Raw genomic sequence first — 19,306 nt, forward strand, 5'->3', positions numbered from 1 at the left:
TATTCAGATCTACCTCATATATTCGAAATACCAGATCAAACCTCTGATCATTGAAGACCAGAGCATCAAAGTTCTGAAATATCAAACCAATGACAAAAAAAAATTAAAAATGTGAAATCTTCTGATTTCACATTCTTGCGGGGGGGGGGGTAAGCCACCCCTGCACCCCCCACACTCCAATAATAAACTACAGTGAAGAGAATGGAAAATTTCCCATTCCACACTGTGCGGTGATCTCCATTCTCAGGGTTTTATATTTTGGAACTTCGTCCCCTGGTCTTCGATGATCAGAGGTTCAATGTTCTGGTATTTTGAACATATGAAGGGGATTCAGTATACTCATATGTTTTTGTTTGTGCCTTTTTATAATACAGGATCCGCATTATGACAGATGATACTCTCCCCAACCAGGCAGGATAAACCTTTTAGGGCCAGAAATGAACAGCCACGTTTTTCATGGCATTGCCTCCAATAGACAGGATAATGTGGCTGGCCATTCTGGATGTGGGGATATCAGATGATGGACATGATGATGACCATGGCTCACTGTCCTATATAGAGTCTGATAACGATGGTGACTCTTCCCCATGACAGACCAATACTGCCCACTGGACTACACATGAGACTGTAGCTGAATTGCATGGAGGCATGTCAGAGGGTGAAAGCGTACTATTACGGCACATGAATGATCACAGACATTTCATGGCTGTGAGTGTGTGCATATGCCTGTGCCACTGATCATGTAGCAAACCAGATCCATGTGTTGCATGAATGGCAGAAGAGCAGACATGGAGAGGTCATGGCAACAACTGCAAAGCAAGAATGTGTACCCCAGTGGCCTAATGGATAAGGCATTGGTCTCCTAAGCCAAGGATTGTGGGTTCAAGTCCCATCTGGGGTGATATAATCTTGATACAAGTGAAGCTTTTATCTGAGGGAGGGTGGCCTAATGGTTACAAACACAAGGTGCAGGGTTTGAGTCTCACAAGGGATAATTGGCTAGGCTTGCAAGGGCATTAGCCTATGAAAGCCATGTGCAGCTTTTAAGGGTGGGTGAGATGGTGGCCTAATGGTTAAGGTGTTTGCCTTACAAACACAAGGTGCAGGGTTTGAATCTCACAAGGGATAACTGGCTAGGTTTAAAATGGCACGCAAGAGCAGGTAGCCCAGTACTAATCTATTAACCTATGAATCTTTTGCATGCTGTGTTGAAAGCTTTGCTATGATGGTGCTAGAGCAGTGCCATTGTATTAACTGGGTGTTATGTGCCCTAACTGTACTAAGAAGATTACCTCAGGTGGGGAGAGGTAGACCTCCTCTCATTAGACCTATACATGGCCCTCAGACATCAATGTCTGTGGTGCAATGTGCATGCATATCTTCTTTTGGTCAGTCATCTCTGAGCCCAGCAGTTGCATCCTCAACATCACATCACAGTACTGCTCCTACCCACATTGTGTCCTAAACTGCTAGTCTCCCCACATACAGTTCCTTGGTACAGCAGCCAGGATCATGGTATGAGCTGGCAGCGAGGGTACCCTTCACTGCATTAGAATAGCACTGACAGTTGATGCAGTGTGTGACTCGTTGTGTTATTCTGGCTCGAAGGCAATGATATCTGATGTGCTGATCACTGACTAATTAACCTGTAGGTGTTTTTTTAATATCTGATACAATGGGATTTTTCTGATCATTTATCTGACCTAGGTGGCTAGCTTCAAGTTGTGATAAGTAATACTTATTTGTAACTGGTATGCATTAGTACAGATATTGACAGTAATGTTATATGTGACTTCAAACTACTATATTTGCATACCTTGCTAGTTGACATACAGCACATATGGATATGGTTAACAGCATACTATCTTTGTCTTCCAGCTTTGATTGCTTCATTACAGATTTCCTTGTTGTCTGTTATTCCTGCATGTACAAGTATGCCTCGGTATGCATACCTGTGTCACTTATGGTGTTTTAATATCATACTGCACATGCCTCACCCTCAGCACTCACTGCACATCTGTGGACTGGTTTAATTTTCAATCTGCATGCTGACATGCAATTCCAATGTGTGCTTTCCCATAACTCACAGATTCCACAAACATATATTTACCTATGTTCCTGTATTGCTAACACTGATGCATGTTCCATGTCTGTTGTGTAGTCACTGTCATTGATGCTCTGCATGTTTGAACATACTTTTACCTGTAACTGAGGTCTTGAAGCAGCAACCTGTGCGCTGAAGCATTGCCTTCTATGTGACATTACATGTATGGGATGTGAGGTTTGTTTGTGTTTTTCTTTTTGGCCGGTCCTTGGGATGTTTGTAATTACTCGTGCTGCTGTATGCTTTTTGCTGTTTTATAAAACACTGTTAGACTTCACACAGTGCTATGTGTGATGCATGAGTGTTAGTGTACAGCCCCTGCTTTTTGGTTATGTCTGTGCTGATACATTCTCATATACTTCACGGACCTAGATTTCTTGAGATACTGGCTATTTCATGGCAATCTTCTCACAGTAGTTATCTGTATGATGATATTCTACCTGTGCAATGACACATTCTGTTGTGCACACCTCCTGCATACCACACATTTGCCTGTGTGGTTCTCTTTAGTGATATACCTTGCAGAGAGACCAACTGCATTGACATTTTCTCTGTGTACATCCAGATGTGTTCCTTGCTGACTGTTGTGTATATGTTCTTACTGGTATACCTTATGTTGCTGTTACGTATGATGTTAATTGGGACAACTAATGGTTTCTTTCATTTTAGTCATGCTCTGTACTGATGTTGTGGGGAAACACATGAACAAAACTGTTTAGTCAGTATACATTTATATGTGTGACTTGTCATGATTCAAAGGCATGATTCAGAAGCTGCTGTGTTGCCTGAGCTATGGCACATGGCTATATACTCTGTCACCCATGTCTATTTCTTTTTACCCCTTTGTCTTCCTGATCATCCTGAGACAGCTCTAATATGTCATCATCAGTCCTCTGCGGTTCTAGAAATAAGTCACCCACACCTAAAGCTAGCAAGCCACTATGTTTTGCTGTTATGTTGTGAAGCATGGCAAACACACACACACACACACACACACACACACACACCATCCGGGATTCCTTTTCTGGTGTGTATTTTAGTGCACACCTAGATGTGTCCAGATATCTGAGTATTGCTTTCAGCATACCAAAGACACACTTAGTGGTGTTCTGTGCCACAGTGTATGCTCTGTTGTATGCATCCTTGGCAGGGGTTGAAGGGTCTCAGTATGCTGTCACTAGCTAAGGCTCCAGTGGATAACTGCAGTCACCTGTTTATAGGAAGGCTATAACACATATTAAGTCCTCATGCTTAATGCTGACAGGTTTAAATTCCGCCTACATCAGAGCTGTGTTCCTGAAAAGTAGTCTGTCAGGAATTTCATCATATTGGAAAGTGGCTGTCAGACTGCTTTCCATCCATATTACAGCATCACACACTCTGCCAGGGTGCTTTGTCATGATCTTAGTAATGATGCTATCTGCGGAATTCACCGTCTGACGATTGATAGCCATCCCTTTCTATTTATGCACTATTCAGCATCAGGTATAGCTGAGATTTTAATTGGACAGTTGATGCAGTCTATTGAACCAAGGACATGGGGAAGCTGTCTATAACATAAACTGTTGCATGGCAGTTCAGCACTACACGAGTGTTATTGGGAGGTGGATATATTCATCCACCTTGGTGTACATTGCTGCCAGAAAAGGCAAGAGGATATGACTGGCAGCTGGGACACTCCCACAGCATCACCCATATGCTGCCGAAAGTCATAGAAGCTAGTATACCTAGACTCAGGCCCACCTTTGTTTTTATTGGTATTGGGTTGCCATGCAGATTAGAAGCATACATGTAAAGTGAACACATATCTGTATAATTTGTATTGATTAATTATTTTCTGTTCAGAGAGCTGGCTTAGCTGTAACCTGGCTCATCACCTAGCTGGCTCCCTTCTGGGATGCATTTGTAGATCGTTCCTTAGTATGGCTTGCTGTAGTCTTTCCTACTGTACTGCATAAAATGCTGGTTGCATTCCCTAAGAATATGTGGAATACAGTGGTGTTAAGATAAAGCACATATGGCCTCTGCCAAGTGCTTCCAGAAAGTTGTTGGCAAAGTACTGTACTAAGTCATGTTGGGTGGACCCATTGTGTTTTGTAATCCAGCAGGTCTGTGCACAGTCCATAATCATCCTACACTGAATAGATAATTACTTGGTTTTGTTTTATCATATGTAATGGAATCCGATCAGCTGCTGATATGCTGATATCTTCCTTTGGTCAGTTGCACTCTCTGCAGCTTTTTTTTTAGAATGCAGCCTATGGAGTTTTAAATTTTGTTCTAACCACAAACTATATACTATAACATCTCTGATAATTTTTCATTTCCAGTTGTTTTCTTCCTATCAGTGAGAAATATTTTCATCAGTCTCTGACACACTGTTTGTTAAATTGTCATTTGACCACATCATAAGGATCCGTGTGTGTGTGTGTGTGTGTGTGTGTGTGTGTGAGCGAGTATTTATTTATACTTGTATAGGTCTATTTCATTTGATCTAATGTTAATAATATTTACATTCAAAGTACTGACAAAAAATATCTAAACTCAAAATACAGACAGAAACTGAGCACATCCCAACACAGTACTTTTGTAGGGGAGACAAGCCTCCTTTCACTCCCATGTCTCAGAGTTCAGAGAATAGTGGGAAAGGGCTATAATATCACTTTGTCAATATTTTGAGATTGCATATGTTTTTCATAGTGTTTTGAGTGTATATTTTATGAACATTAGTTCAAATTAATTACACACAGGCTCACGCACACACATATCTATTTATCTATATATATATATATATATATATATATATATATATATATATATATATTTATACATATAGATATACGTATAGCTCTCTCTCTCTCTCTATATATATATATATATATATATAAAATACACACACACATATATATATATATATATATATATATATGTGTGTGTGTGTGTGTGTGTGTGTGTGTGTTTGTGTGTATCTATATACACATATGGAAAGACAGACCTACACAGGCACATTGACCTACACACACACACACACACACACAGTCACATATGTATGTGAGTGTGTGTGTGTGTGTGTGTGTGTGTGTGTGTGTGTGTGTGTGTGTGTGTGTGTGTGCATGCATGTATATCTCACTATACCTTTCTAAACATACTGGAAAATATTAAGATACAACCAAACACCTTAATACTGACTGATTTCAACTACCCTGCCATTAACTAGAAAAACTACTCCTGTACCAACACATTTGCTCAACGGTTCTTGGAATTCATAAATTCCAATGTCCTAGAGCATCTAATTCATAGTCCCACCAGTGGTACCAATATTCTAGACGTGGTCATTACCAACATGAGAGACTGATGCTCCACACCAGTGATCACCCCCTTGTTGGTCAAATCAGACCATAAGCTAATGACCCTTGACATCCACATCCCGCCCCTAACCCCTTTAAGGAAACCTCCATAAAAAACTTCTTCAAACCCAACTTCATGCTTCTCAAGTCAGAAGTAACAAACTTCATGACACCCATGCAAATGGGAACTGGAAGTTCAACTGCTGAATTCTACACTAAGGTGCTGTACGAGCACATTCACTTGTGCATGGACTGAGCCATCCCAAATAGAACCAAAACGGTATCCTCTAAAAAAAGGAAGCCAATCTGGTGGTCCTCTGCCACAAACAAGCTGTACAACAGAAGGAAGAAACTGTTGCAGGAAAGAGGAAGAACCCAGGATTCAATAAACTCCCTCACCAGCCTCAGTAGAAAACTGAGATCCCTCATAAAATCTTCCAAAGTTAGTTACGAAAACAAAATTGCCAAAGATTCCAAAGACAACTACAAGGTGATCTATAGCTATGTCAAGAATCTAAATGGCAATACTCAGATCTGCTCTGAGCTACAGCAGAATGGCACTAGATATACTGATCCCAAGGATATTGCCAATATCCTGGCAGATAGATTCAGTGCCAACTTCACACCCCTCTCACCCCCTAAAGGGCCCATCTCAATACCGAAAGAATGCCAAATTCTGGTAATCATGGCCACTCAGGTAAAAAACACACTCTCCAAAGCCAAAAATACAGCATCCATGGGACCAGAAGACATCCTGGGTTGTGTGCTGCATGAACAACAAAATGAACTGGCACCTCACCTATGTGTCATGTTTAATCATAGCCTCACCTCAGGCTTCATGCCCACAGAGTGGTGCACAGCTACAGTCATCCCACTCCACAAGGTGGGATTCACTTTGGATCCCGGGAACTACTGTCCCATCAGTCTGACAAGCCTGATATGCAAGGCCATGGAACATATTATCATGCAACTTATATACAAAGACATTGGCAACCTTCAAACACCGGACCCCACCCAGATGGGGTTCGTGTAGGGCCGATATTGCCTCCTGAACCTGATTGACTTCTTTGAATCAGTCTCCAGAGCTGTGGATCAGGGTAAGGTGGTTCACACAGCCTACTTGGACCTCACCAAGGCTTTCAACACTACCCCCCACTCTGGAAGCATAGATAAACTTACTACGCTGGGCATTAATCCCTACGTCACTCGATGGGTTGCAAACTGGATTACTGGCAGAACACACATTGTAAAAGTAGCCAACTTCAAATCCAGCTCCAGACAAGTGACAAGTGGTGTACTGCAGGGGTCTGTCCCTGGGACCACTCTTGTTTGGCATCTACTTCCCTGAAGTACAGGCCAATACTAAGGGACTCTGGCTTACAAAGTTCGCAGGTGACTGCAAGCTGGGAGCCATTACTGAATCTCCAAATGATGTGGGTATACTACATAAGAGCTTTACCGAAACAGATGTCCGGTGCCAGAGCCTTGGGCTCAAGCTAAATGCCAAAAAATGTATAGTTATCTCCTTTGAGAAAAACCATGTACCTGTGAACTACCACATAGGTGGCAGTGCACTAAACACAGAAAGTGTGATAAGACACCTAGAAACACAGGTGGATAGTGGTCTCACCTTTGATAAACACATAGCCACAACAGTTAGAAAATCCTTCCACATGGCATACCTCATCACTAAGGGCTTTTCATCCATAAAAAAGGAGGTCATTGTTCCTCTGTACTCATCCCTCATTAGACCCATTATATAATGCAATGTCCCATTTGGTATGTACTTCACAAGACATCTGCAACAACTAAAAAGGCCGCAGAAATACCTCACAAAAACAATCACAGGCCTAAAGCAGATACCTTATGCTGACCATCTAAAGAAACTCCAGCTATACTCTGACGCATATCGCCTACTCAGAGGTGATCTCTGCCTAACATACAGGGCCATGTCAAACTCAGAGTTGTTGGACATGCTACACTTAAAGAAATCCCAATCCCTCCAAGCCACACACTCCAGGGATCTTAACCTTGTCATCACAGTGAATAGAACATGCTGGAGGGATAGGTTCCTGACCCAGAGACTCACTATACTCTGGAATAGGTGGCCCATACATGTCAGGCAGACCGCCTGAATGGCCATCTTCAAGAGGAACCTTGACGATTGGATGGGAGATAGGAAATTCACCCCAGGGATCACATCAATTACCCTGCTAAACAGAGGTCCAGGAAAGTAAATATTTGTGGGAAGCAATAGCCAGGGAATTGTTATGGCTATGCTTGTATAGGCCCTAGGGCCGATAGTCTAGTACCTACCTATGAACCTGTGAACCTGTATACATATACATACACACCACAGCAGTGCCAGCTACCTAGCTGTGTAAACCTTGGCTCTAGATGATTGTCACTGTTGAAGTGACACACTGACCCCGTGTATGAAAATGGGAAAATCCTGAGATGACAATAACGAAATGCCACAATCCCGAATGTTGGAATTTTAAGATGGTAAGTAAACACTTGGCAAACTGGAACTCATGCCAAGGACAACTTGCCCTGTTCTCCACTGTAGTGTGATCTGAAGTTGGTATAATTAGTTAGGGGGGGGTGGGAGAATGTAGCCCTCCTCATTGGGAGCTGTGGGTGGCATAGGTAAATTCTATTTACCTTGGAGTGAGTTTTGGTACAGTTGGCCAAGTGTTTACTTACCATGTTAAAATTCTGACATTCTAGATTGTGATGTTTCATTATTGTTGTCTTGGGATTTTCGCATTCGGTAATATGGGTACGAGATTTAGAAGTAGATCTGTATATACATATATATATATATATACTTTGCATTCGAGAGCATTTGTCTAAGTGAGAAAGCACTGCACTGGTTGGCACTTACCTCATTCCTCCCAAATGTATTAAACTAACTGCGGACTCCAGTGTTGTCCATGCACTTAAATGCTGCAAGCATGCATGAAGGCTCTGAACAAAATTTGTGAGAAGAGGCCTTTTTCATTCCATTTCTAAGAAGCAAGTCATCCGTAATAATTATGTTTTTTAGCTTTACAGAATACAGTGGCAAAGATACCAGGACTAGTATTTCATTAGCAACTAACCATATTTCTTCATTCCTCAGTCATTCTCAGTACATTTCTAAAAAGATGACTCAGTAAGCACGGCTCTTCTTTCAGAATGAGGATTTGAAAAGGGGGTCAATGACAACATACCACTCTTGTTTTTTGGATGTATCCACTGCACTTGAAATCACTAGTCATGAGTGCCTTATAGAAAGCGTTCTACAACGAGATTTAAGTAATAACTTCCTTGAACTCTTTTCTAGCTATCTATAAGTCAAAAAATACAAAATGAAAGGGAAGATTGAATATTTGCTCATATTCTTGCCAAATAAAGGGGGTTCAGGTGCCTAGGCAGCAAGACATTTCTCTGTGGTACATTTGACTGGGGACACATGACTGAAGTGACAGTCAACTGCAGAAAAACATGGCTATTTGCAAATTCCTTGAGGACAAAGCGAAGAATGTGTTGCCATGCCCATAACTTCAAGAACCAAGGTCACAGGGGGAAAACAATGCCCATGGCCCCTGAGGGAACATGAGACAGCAGGCAATATGGCAGGCATCAGCAGCAGGCTGGCCAGAGGGCATGTCAGTGGCAGTACAAATGCAGTGCACAGTAGGCAGCACTTTTATAAATGGCGTGTGTGGACCATTATCCCCTTTACATTGTCTAGGGAACATTACCTAAAATGCATACTGAAGCATCAATGTTACTACAGATTTATTCTATGCTGTAGCACACGTCTACATGTTGCAGTTACATAAGTATGTGCTGTACACTGAGCACAACACTCATTACTTCTTATGCCACCATGCATTTGGTTAATAAAGCTTTGAGCATGGCAGTATGTAATTCTGGGGATATAGTGGGTGAATTTTGAGCAGATTCTGTCCATTCATATGATGGCAATGTCCTCATGTTATTTTAATTTATATTAACTCAGAACATAGTTTATTATTTTTTAGGTCCTGACATAGCAGAAGAAGGTATATAGTTCTTCTTAGTATGGTTAACAAATTAAAGTTCAAGCTTACTTTGTAGGATTTCATTTTGTTGCTAACTTCTTTGTTGATTATTTTGAGCTCTTCTATAGGTAATAGGATGTTAAGTTTGCCTTTACAGGCAAATAGTGTAGCAACGATATCTCATGAAAGACATCTCAAGTGTCAATATTCTTGTAATAAATATACTTTAGCTTGTCATATTATGAACAAAGAAGGTATATGAAGAAAAGCAAGGCCTCCTACACTATGGGTTGGTCTCACCTTATTTTATTTTTCTCACTTTTGACTTGCTGAACTTCAAAGAAGGAACAGTCACTGTGAGACAATATAAAACCTCTCTCACTCTTGTTCTGGAAAACCGCGAGATCAGAACTCCCACTAAACATTAACCTACAAGCATAAGATTCTCAGTCCAAACTTGTGTGAGAAACAGCACACAGGAAAATACTATCTCAAGCTATAATGCTTAAACAATTGTGTCTTCTGCTTAGGTGAGCTAAACTATGTATATTAACTGCTGGCCAAAAGAAGCACTTGTCACATGGTGCAGTTCTTTCTAGAAACAACCAATGTAAAGATGCCATGGAGGCTGGAAGCACATCACTTTACTGATGACATTTTTTTTTTTTACTTTGAAGAGCACTGAAACACAATTGTGATAGTTTACTGATTACATAAACAATATGCAGACTTTTTTCAGAATTCGCTAGTGTGAACAGTACAGAAAATGTCAGTTATCTTTATACTCGTCAACTTTTTTACTCAAAAATTTTGGATAAAGCCAAAAATAATGGGGTGACAATATCAGGGATGAATTTTAAATCTTGTTCTTAAAAAAGGTAGTTTGAATAACAGGTTTTACATTAGCATGTACTTTCTGATGGATATGAACTCTGAAACTCAGATTGCTGTTATTTATTTAGCGAAAGCGATCTTCAAAGATCTGCCAGAAAACTACACATTTTACACGGACAAAACAAAACTATTAGGTAACAATCTGGACATTATGTCGAAGTCTGGACACTGGACAGCTAAAATATTTGCCTTGATATGGCAGTGTATAAGAACTCTGTTGAAGGTCATCTGGAGATAAGTACTAGTTATTAACATTCAGGACCAATATACATTTAGATTTTGAGAATATGCACCCTCCATATGTAAACTAGAGCATCAGGAAGAATCAGTACATTACATTAGAACCTGAATAGAGAAGCCAGTTATGTCAATGAAGTAACAAACACCCTAAGTGATAAGTTTAGCTTGAGAGGGCACCCACATGCTATTATTAATGAAACCTTGACTACCAAATCATCAGAAAATAATGGATTCAACAACGCAGGCCATTTACATTATTCATTAGCCATATCTCATACATATGTAGAAGACAGGAGAGGTATTAAAAGTATTTTGCACATGAAATGAAAGAACGTTAAAGGCTAATATGCAAACTATACAAAGTGTAAGAGAGTAAACTCATTGTATTAATAAAAGAGGACAGAATTTAAGGGAGCTGTGCAAACCACCAAGGACAAGGATAAGGACATTCAAATGCTTTATTTGCAGCATGTGCAGACTTATAAATGACACATGTATTTTTTTTATTTACAAACACTGGCAGAACCTAAAGTCTACCATGATTTTTACATGTAATCTAGACTTTGTTGCTTATGCAGTGCTTGTATAACCACTGAATCTTTTGATATTTGCAAACCAAGAGGAAGCTAAAAAACAGGATATATAAACATTTATGATAACCAAATCAAAAGTGATATCAGTGTGCTTCATAAATATGCTTTACAATATAAATACATTTCTATGAATTTGTTTTTCATGCCATCAATTGTGTTAGAGGACATGTCAGTGGAGGTGACAGGGATTTAAAACTGGACTGCAGAGAGTATTAATGGTCAATTTCATTAGATGATTCTACTCCACTCAGGATGAATGCATATTTAAAAGCTATCTCTGGGGAAAAGAAAAAACAAGCAAATTTGAAATAATATCTTCTTACATCACTAGTTTATCATGCAGTCTAGTTCATTTACTATGTTACTTTTCAATTCTATTTAACTGAGATTGCTAGATTTTTAACCTTTGTCAGATGAGGTCAAACGTGATTTGTGTTTGAGATGAAAACACTAAACATTTTATTAAAGTTTGACTTATTTTACATGTTCTTCACTCCCTTTTACTTTCTAAATTTATTTCAGTTGATACCCAGAATATTATTGCTCAACATATGTAGCTTGATATGACTTACACTTTACCAATTGTTCATACTGTTATGTGATTGGAAAATCATGATTTACCATATCAGAACATGCAATTTTGCCAGTGTGTGCCATATCCAACGCACTATACCTAGTAACATATGCACTAAACATATTCATGAAAATACACACTGCTTGGTGCCACACTCACCTAGAAAAGGATTCACTTCCTCAGTCATTCAAAGAGAAGCTGGCCAACACCAACATTTAACATTATGCATGCATGTATGTTCACTGTGTGGCAGTGGTATGGCCATCAGCTGTAATTTTTGTGGCATAAATCAAGAGAAAAATAGAAATAATAACATTCTTTATTCATTTGTTACATAACCTGTAGTAAAATATGAATAAAAAAACAGACCTTGATCTTTTTATCTTATATGGCAAAGTCCTGGAGGGGAGCAAGCATCTGAGTGGCACTCGTGATCAAATTAACTGGCCTCATTCTTGGACCGGTAGCATTCAGCCACACTACAAGACTTACTGGAATAACTCAGACTAAATTTTATTATGGTGACTGCCTCCCTCCCTCTAGAAACTGCTAGTCCTGAACAGTCTACTAACCTTGAGGCCCACCCTGTCTCGATGCTGATATTTCCTCTTGTCAGGTGTGCTACTGACTATTTTATTTTCCTAGCTGTAAGCTCTTGGCAATGCTCTTTTTACTACAAGGTAAAGATATTTTGTAGTTGCATGATGATATGACTCATGCCTTCTGATTCACTTCTTTATCTAGCCCCTGGCTATCAGGTTTTACTTTGCTCTTATTAGGAGAGCCGTTGTTGGGCTTTCTCAGCTTAGAATGCTTGGATCTGTATAGCTCTCACTCACTTCAGGCTCAAACAGACAGTCCTCCAAGTTATCTTGATCCTGGAATGGAATAGAATGGAATGGAATGTCCTGTTGCCTCAGTTTCATTGCAAACTGTTGGTCTTCTTCTGAAGTTGTAAGCATAATCTTTCCATAATCTTCTCCTATTATGGTTGTCACTGGGTACAGCAAATTAGAGTTTTGTACTAGTCAGTGTCTGCATAGCTTTATTTGCATTATATCCTTCTAGAAGGAATAGCCTTTTTCAGGTAGTCTGGCATTACCTACTGCACCATACTTCAAATACCTTGCCAATTGACAGAACCATTCCCTGAAATTTTAATTTCATATCACCAATACTAAATATATAGTAAATACTCAACTTTCCTGTGCAAAACATATTATGCTTCCTGTCACCTGAAGGAAATCTAGCTGTTGGAAAAGGAGTTATCTTAACCACAACTAGAATATGACCCCACTGTTATTCCCAAATCTGCAGAGAAAAAAATAAATCTGCAATGCAGACCTTATCAAATCAAATCTATAGATTAATTAGATTAGCCTGTCCAAAGAGAACATCACTGCTCATTCCAAATTAAAGTAAAATCACTTCCCATAAGCAAAATTTAAATACACCTACTAGTCTGCTTAATCCACACACTCTTATACCAATACTCCTTTGCATTCTCATCCAGACGACTCTCAAAAAGACTCACATCCTATAGCCTTAGATAACTGTCCTCTCTCTTCCTCTCCAATCCATTCTTAATACTCCAATCCAACAAACACAGCTTCTCAGTAATGGTTCAACAGACATTTGAATCGCTACATGTGAACCTACACATCACTTCCTGCCCTACTTTTAGACATCAGCTCAACAACTTTTTACACACAAGAACAGCTTGTAAATGCCTTCTTTCTCAAGGCATTGCTACACTCTATAACCCCATTATGCTCATTCTAGTCTTTCTTCCTATCTTCACCTCATAAGTCATCATGAAGACATTCATGCTGGATTAACCATACCTCAATACTTTCTCTCCTGTACCCTCCTCTGCACTATTTCTCCATTTAGTTCTCCACCCCTTCTGCACCCTCCAAGCATTAACTCCCCTCTATTGTTCATTAGCTACCACTCTACCTGCCCTGTTTGACACTATAGCCCACATGAACCTAAAAATAACCCTTTTAATAGAAGAGTATATACCTTGATATTAGATATATTCTTATCTTGTTAGACAGACTTCTACTATGCTGTTGTAATGTTTTTACATGCCTGATTTTGCATAAGATTGACTTACATTATATTAGATAGACATCTATGATGTTGATACAATGCTTTTGCATGCTTAATCTTCCATTTTTGGTTTTCATCTATAATGTAAACTACTTCTTTGTCTGCTAGTACTTTGCACTCACTTTTTCCAAGCTGAGCCTGAAAATGGTACACCTGGATAAGTGCGCTATCCTGATTAACAAATGATGAATAAAAATTAGCAATAGGATGTGACAGCCCTTGAGACAACACTGTGATGATGGTTTTTTTGGATGAGCCATTCCCTCATTTGGCATGAAGCTAACACTTTCAGTAGATAAAGAGCAGCTACTCTTTGATCATAGCTTTCCTCTCCTGATTCCTGGGTTGAAGGAGCTCGGAAGGAGTATCACTTCAGAGAACAGTTTGTAAAACAAAGCATGCATCACACAATCAGGCATCATTCTAGGAGCCCAAGAACATAAATGTTTTACTGCTGAGAGAGGTTTAACAAATAGTTTCGGTCTACATGCCGTTTCTGATCTAGCACCTATATCATCTACTGCTGACCATTTTGCTTCCTGGAGAGAGATACATTGGTTAGATAACTCAGTTACATTGACATTTGTCACAATAAGCTGTTCTTGTTATTTTTTTGTTTCAATATCGTTGGCCTCTATACACACTGAATGTGCTGAAACAACAAAATGAATTTTACTTCCTGATAAGCAAAGTTAAACTGCCCCATTAGAGACAGATGAGTTTTTTTAGATTCCGTTTCTCTCATTTTTATAAAATATTTGCAGATTAAAAGAAAGATAATACTGCAACTAATTTACTTTTTGGCTGGTATTTCCAGAGTTAGCTTTTTATCATGACTGGATCCAGCCACACCACAATCACTCGTTTTTGGTCATACTCTGAACTTCTGATAAATACTGTTAATCTGGTAACACTGGAATGTTCCTAAATATATGCAAAATTAAAAAAGGAACCATCGCTTTCACTGCACTCATTCTTTCCATGAAATTGCTAGTCTCTTTCCTGATACTACATTAGTTCATAGCCTTCATTTGCTCCGCAATCTTTCTAGTAGCAACCATCACTCATTTACCTACTTGTATGCCTCACTACAAACATGTCATTATATATAAATATATATATATATATAAATGTATGTATGAGCCATTCTCCCTAGCCCCTGATCTATCTGTCATTGTTAGTTTCTATTACAATGAAAACCTCACACCATCCGGAATTTCGCATATACCCGACAGTCATGTAGTTCGCACAGCATAACATGATCTGGCGAAAGCCTTTGACATGATTCTCCATGTTGGTATTGTATATAAACTTAAAAGCCCACACAACAATCCTTATGTCCATTAAATCATGACCCCACCATCATCTTATTTCGGCTGTTCCTGTTAGGGGTCACCACAGTGGATCATCTGTTTCCATTTCTTCCTGTCCTCTGCATCTTGCTCTGTCACACCAACCACCTGCATTTCCTCTCTCACTGCATCCATAAACCTTATCTTAGGCCTTCCTCTTTTCCTGTTACCTGGTAGCTTCATCCTTAGCATCTTTTTCCCAATGTACTCAGCATCCCTCCACAGCACGTCAAAACCTTCCAACCTGGGCTGACCCTCTAATATACTTATTCCTAATCCTGTCCACCCTCGTCACACCCAGTGTAAATCTTAACATCTTTAACTCTGCCACATCCAGCTCTAACTCCTGCCTTCTTGTCAATGCCACAGTCTCCAACCCCTACAACACAGTTGGTCTCACTATCCTCTTATAGACCTTCCCTTTCACTCTTACTGGTATTGTCTGTCACAAATCACTCCTGACACTCTTCTCCACCCACTCCGTCCTGCCTGTACTCTCTTCTTCACCTCTCTTCCACACTCATCATTACTCTGAACTATTGATCCCAAGTATTTAAACTCATCCACCTTCACCACCTCTACTCCTTGCATCCTCACCATTCATCTATCCTCCCTCTCATTCACATACATATATTCTGTCTTAGTCCTGCTGATCTTCATTCCTCTTCTCACCAGAGCGTATCTCCATCTCTCCAGGGTCTCCCCCACCTGTTCTCTACTCTCACTACAGATCACAATGTAATCTGCAAACATCATAGTCCACGGGGACTCCTGCCTGATTTCTTCTGTCAACCTGTCCATCACCATTGCAAATAAGAAAGGGCTCAGAGCTGATCCTTGATGCAATCTCACCTCCATCTTAAATGCATCCGTCACTCCCACTGCAGACCTTACCGCTGTCACACTACCCCCGTACGTATCCTGTACCACTCTTACATACTTCTCTGACACTCCCGACTTCCTCCTACAATACCACAGTTCCTCTCTAGGCACCCTGTCATATGCTTTCTCTAAGTCTACAAAAACACAATGCACCTCCTTCTGACCTTCTCTGTACTTCTCCATCAACAATCTCAGAGCAAGCATTGCATCTGTAGTGCTCTTTCTCGGCATGAAACCATACTGCTGATCACTAATCATCACGTCCCTTCTTAACCTAGCTTCCACTACTCTTTTCCATAACTTCATGCTGTGACTGATCCTCGCACTTTCCAAGATTTCATTAAACAATCTGGTTAGAAACTCCACTGCCATTTCACCTAAACACCTCCATGCTTCCACAGGTATGTCATCTGGACCAACAGCCTTTCCATTCTTCATCCTCTTCATAGTTATTCTTACTTCCTTCTTGCTAATCCATTGCACTTCAGGATTCACTATCCCCACATCATCCAACCTTCTCACCCTCTCATTCTCTTCATTCATTAACCCCTCAAAATATTCTTTCCATCTGCTAAACACACTCTCCTCGCTTGTGAGGTATGTTTCCCTCATTACCTGCTGCACATCTTTCCTAGCTCAGTCCCTCTGTCAAGCCAATCGGTACAGGTCCTATTCTCCCTACTTAGTGTCCAACCTTTCATACAACTCTTTATATGCCTTATCCTTAACCTTTGCCACCTCTCTCTTTGCCATGCACCTCATCTCCTTATACTCCTTTCTACTTTCTACATCTCTCTGATGATCCCACTTCTTCTTCGCCAACCTCTTTCTCTGTATACTCTCCTGTACTTCCTCATTCCACCACCAGGTCTCCTTGTCCTCTTTCCTCTTTCCAGATGTCACACCAAACACCTTTCTAGCAGTCTCCCTTTCTAGTTCTGCTATAGTTACCCAGCTATTTGGTAACACTTCACTACCACCCAGTGCCTGCCTTAACTCTTCCCTGAACTCTACCTCACAATCACCCTTTTTCAATTTCCACCATTTGATCCTTGGTACTGCCCTCACACTCCTCCTCCTCTTCTTGATCACCATTGTCATTCTACAGAGCACCATTCTATGCTGCCTAACTACACTTTCCCCAGTCATCACTTTACAGTCTCCAATCTCCTTCAAACTGGCCCTCCTGCATAGAATATAGTCCACCTGTGTGCATCTCCATCCACTCTAGTATGTCACCCTATGCTCCTCCCTCTTGTTAAAATATGTATTTACCACAGCCGTGTCCATCCTTTTTGCAAAATCCACTACCATCTGACCTTCTGCATTCCTTTCCTTAACACCAAACCTACCCATCACTTCCTCATCCCCTGTGTTCCCTTCACCAACATGCCCATTGAAATCTGCTCCAATCACCACTCTCTCACCCTTGGGTACAGTCATCATCACTTCATCCAACTAACTCCAAAATGTTTCTTTCTCGTCCATCGCACACCCAACTTGTGGAGCATATGCACTAACAGCATTCATCATTACAATATGATGTCATATGTACTGGGGATTAATGTAAATGTAAATCAGTGGATCACAAGCGTGCAGTCTAATGATACATTGTAATAATTGCATTATGCAGTCTAATGATATATTGTAATAATTGTAGTATGCAGTCTAATGATACACTGTAATAATTGTAAAAATGACAGCCTATTTAATTTATAAGTACAAAATATAGGGAAACAGTAATGGCTGCATAGAACACTGAAACAAAAGAGATATAAGAAGTCAACCAGAATAACTGGAACAAAAGTAGTGCTGTACTTGACTTTTATTTTTTACCCAAAGTAATTTTTGACAAGTATATGAAAGGATATTAGGCAGAATGGGCCTGGAGGTGCTGAGATTTCATTCCTTATATCCAGAAAATGTGAAAAAGCACATAAGAGGAACAGTAGATGAGCTAGCTTTACAGTTCTGTTGTCAGAATACTTTACTCTGTAAAAGCTGAACAGTTTAAGACTGTATATAATTATGTTTGAATGAAGATCATCATATTTTAATGAATGGTGTTAAGATAATCTTTAAAGATTTTTATCTCTCCAATATTATGACCTTTCAAAAGCTATTCATTTTTTTAGAATAGTTTTATTAAGAGACTAAAATAAGTCAGTAGTTTATATTTAAGAAACTAAACTGAAATGGAATGCTTATCATTGTTTTTCAAGGTCATATACCGTACACATTTTTGCAAATTCCTTGCACTGGATTTATGTCACTAATAGCAATCTCTATGATTTGGAGTTTTATGTATAAAGTAATCAACTTAATCATTCTGTTGTATACATCTCTAAGATTGTCACGAAGCATCTATATGTAAAATTAAAGAAGAAGCAGTCCATAAGAATATTGTATATATCGAGACATGACAAGACAAAGAGAAACAGGTATGATTATGGAGGGAGGGTGTAATGTTGGAAAGGAAGAAAAATCAAGTAAGAATAACTTAGAGGAAAATTGTGAAGACATAATTCCATTAGAATGGTTATTCCACTAGAAGAGAAGGGAAACATAAAATAAATAAAAAATAATGTAATTCATTCAAAAATTTCAATATGTACAAGAAGCATGGTAAGAATTGAAGAGATGTTTGAGTGGAGAAGAAGTCATCATAGAAAGAGAACCAAATAGAGCAACAGATAAGAAAGAGAAAACTAGATCAAGCATGTATGATAGGTGGTAATATGAATTTATATCTTCTTACAGAATTATAATAGCTATCAATAAGTCTATTAGGGGAATCTTTAGAATAGAGAAAGAAAGGCTGACCGCTGGATGAAAAGTACAAATGTATTTTATATCACATTTGATAAGAGATGTAAAATTCTAAGCTTCATTGTTAAAAGTTAATCATGTTTGTTCATTCAAAGGAGAATACCACATTTCATAAAAGGGAACGTTATGATATAAATCCCAAAGATGATACCATGCAAGAGAAGAATGTTGGCCAATTAATTCAAATAGAATAAGATAAGGCTTCAATCTTGTCCACTGATAACTGAATAATGCAAAACATCTAGGAATGCCTCATAAATAAATACTGAACCTGTTAATAATAACATGGAAATTGAATATTTAAAATACAACACAGTAAAAAACAGTTGAAGAATTAAGGAGGAT

General features: G+C 39.3%; 1 non-coding gene across 1 annotated transcript; it reads left to right on the forward strand.

Annotated features, from left to right (window-relative positions):
• Positions 1-828: 828 nt before the first annotated feature.
• TRNAR-CCU lies at positions 829-901 on the forward strand. The gene has a single exon. It is a non-coding gene; the product is annotated as a tRNA-Arg (tRNA).
• The last annotated feature ends 18,405 nt before the right edge of the window (positions 902-19,306 follow it).

Source organism: Protopterus annectens, chromosome 17.part0, assembly GCF_019279795.1.
Source record: "Protopterus annectens isolate FY-2018-M chromosome 17.part0, PAN1.0, whole genome shotgun sequence".
In the NCBI taxonomy this organism is placed as follows: Eukaryota; Metazoa; Chordata; order Ceratodontiformes; family Protopteridae; genus Protopterus; species Protopterus annectens.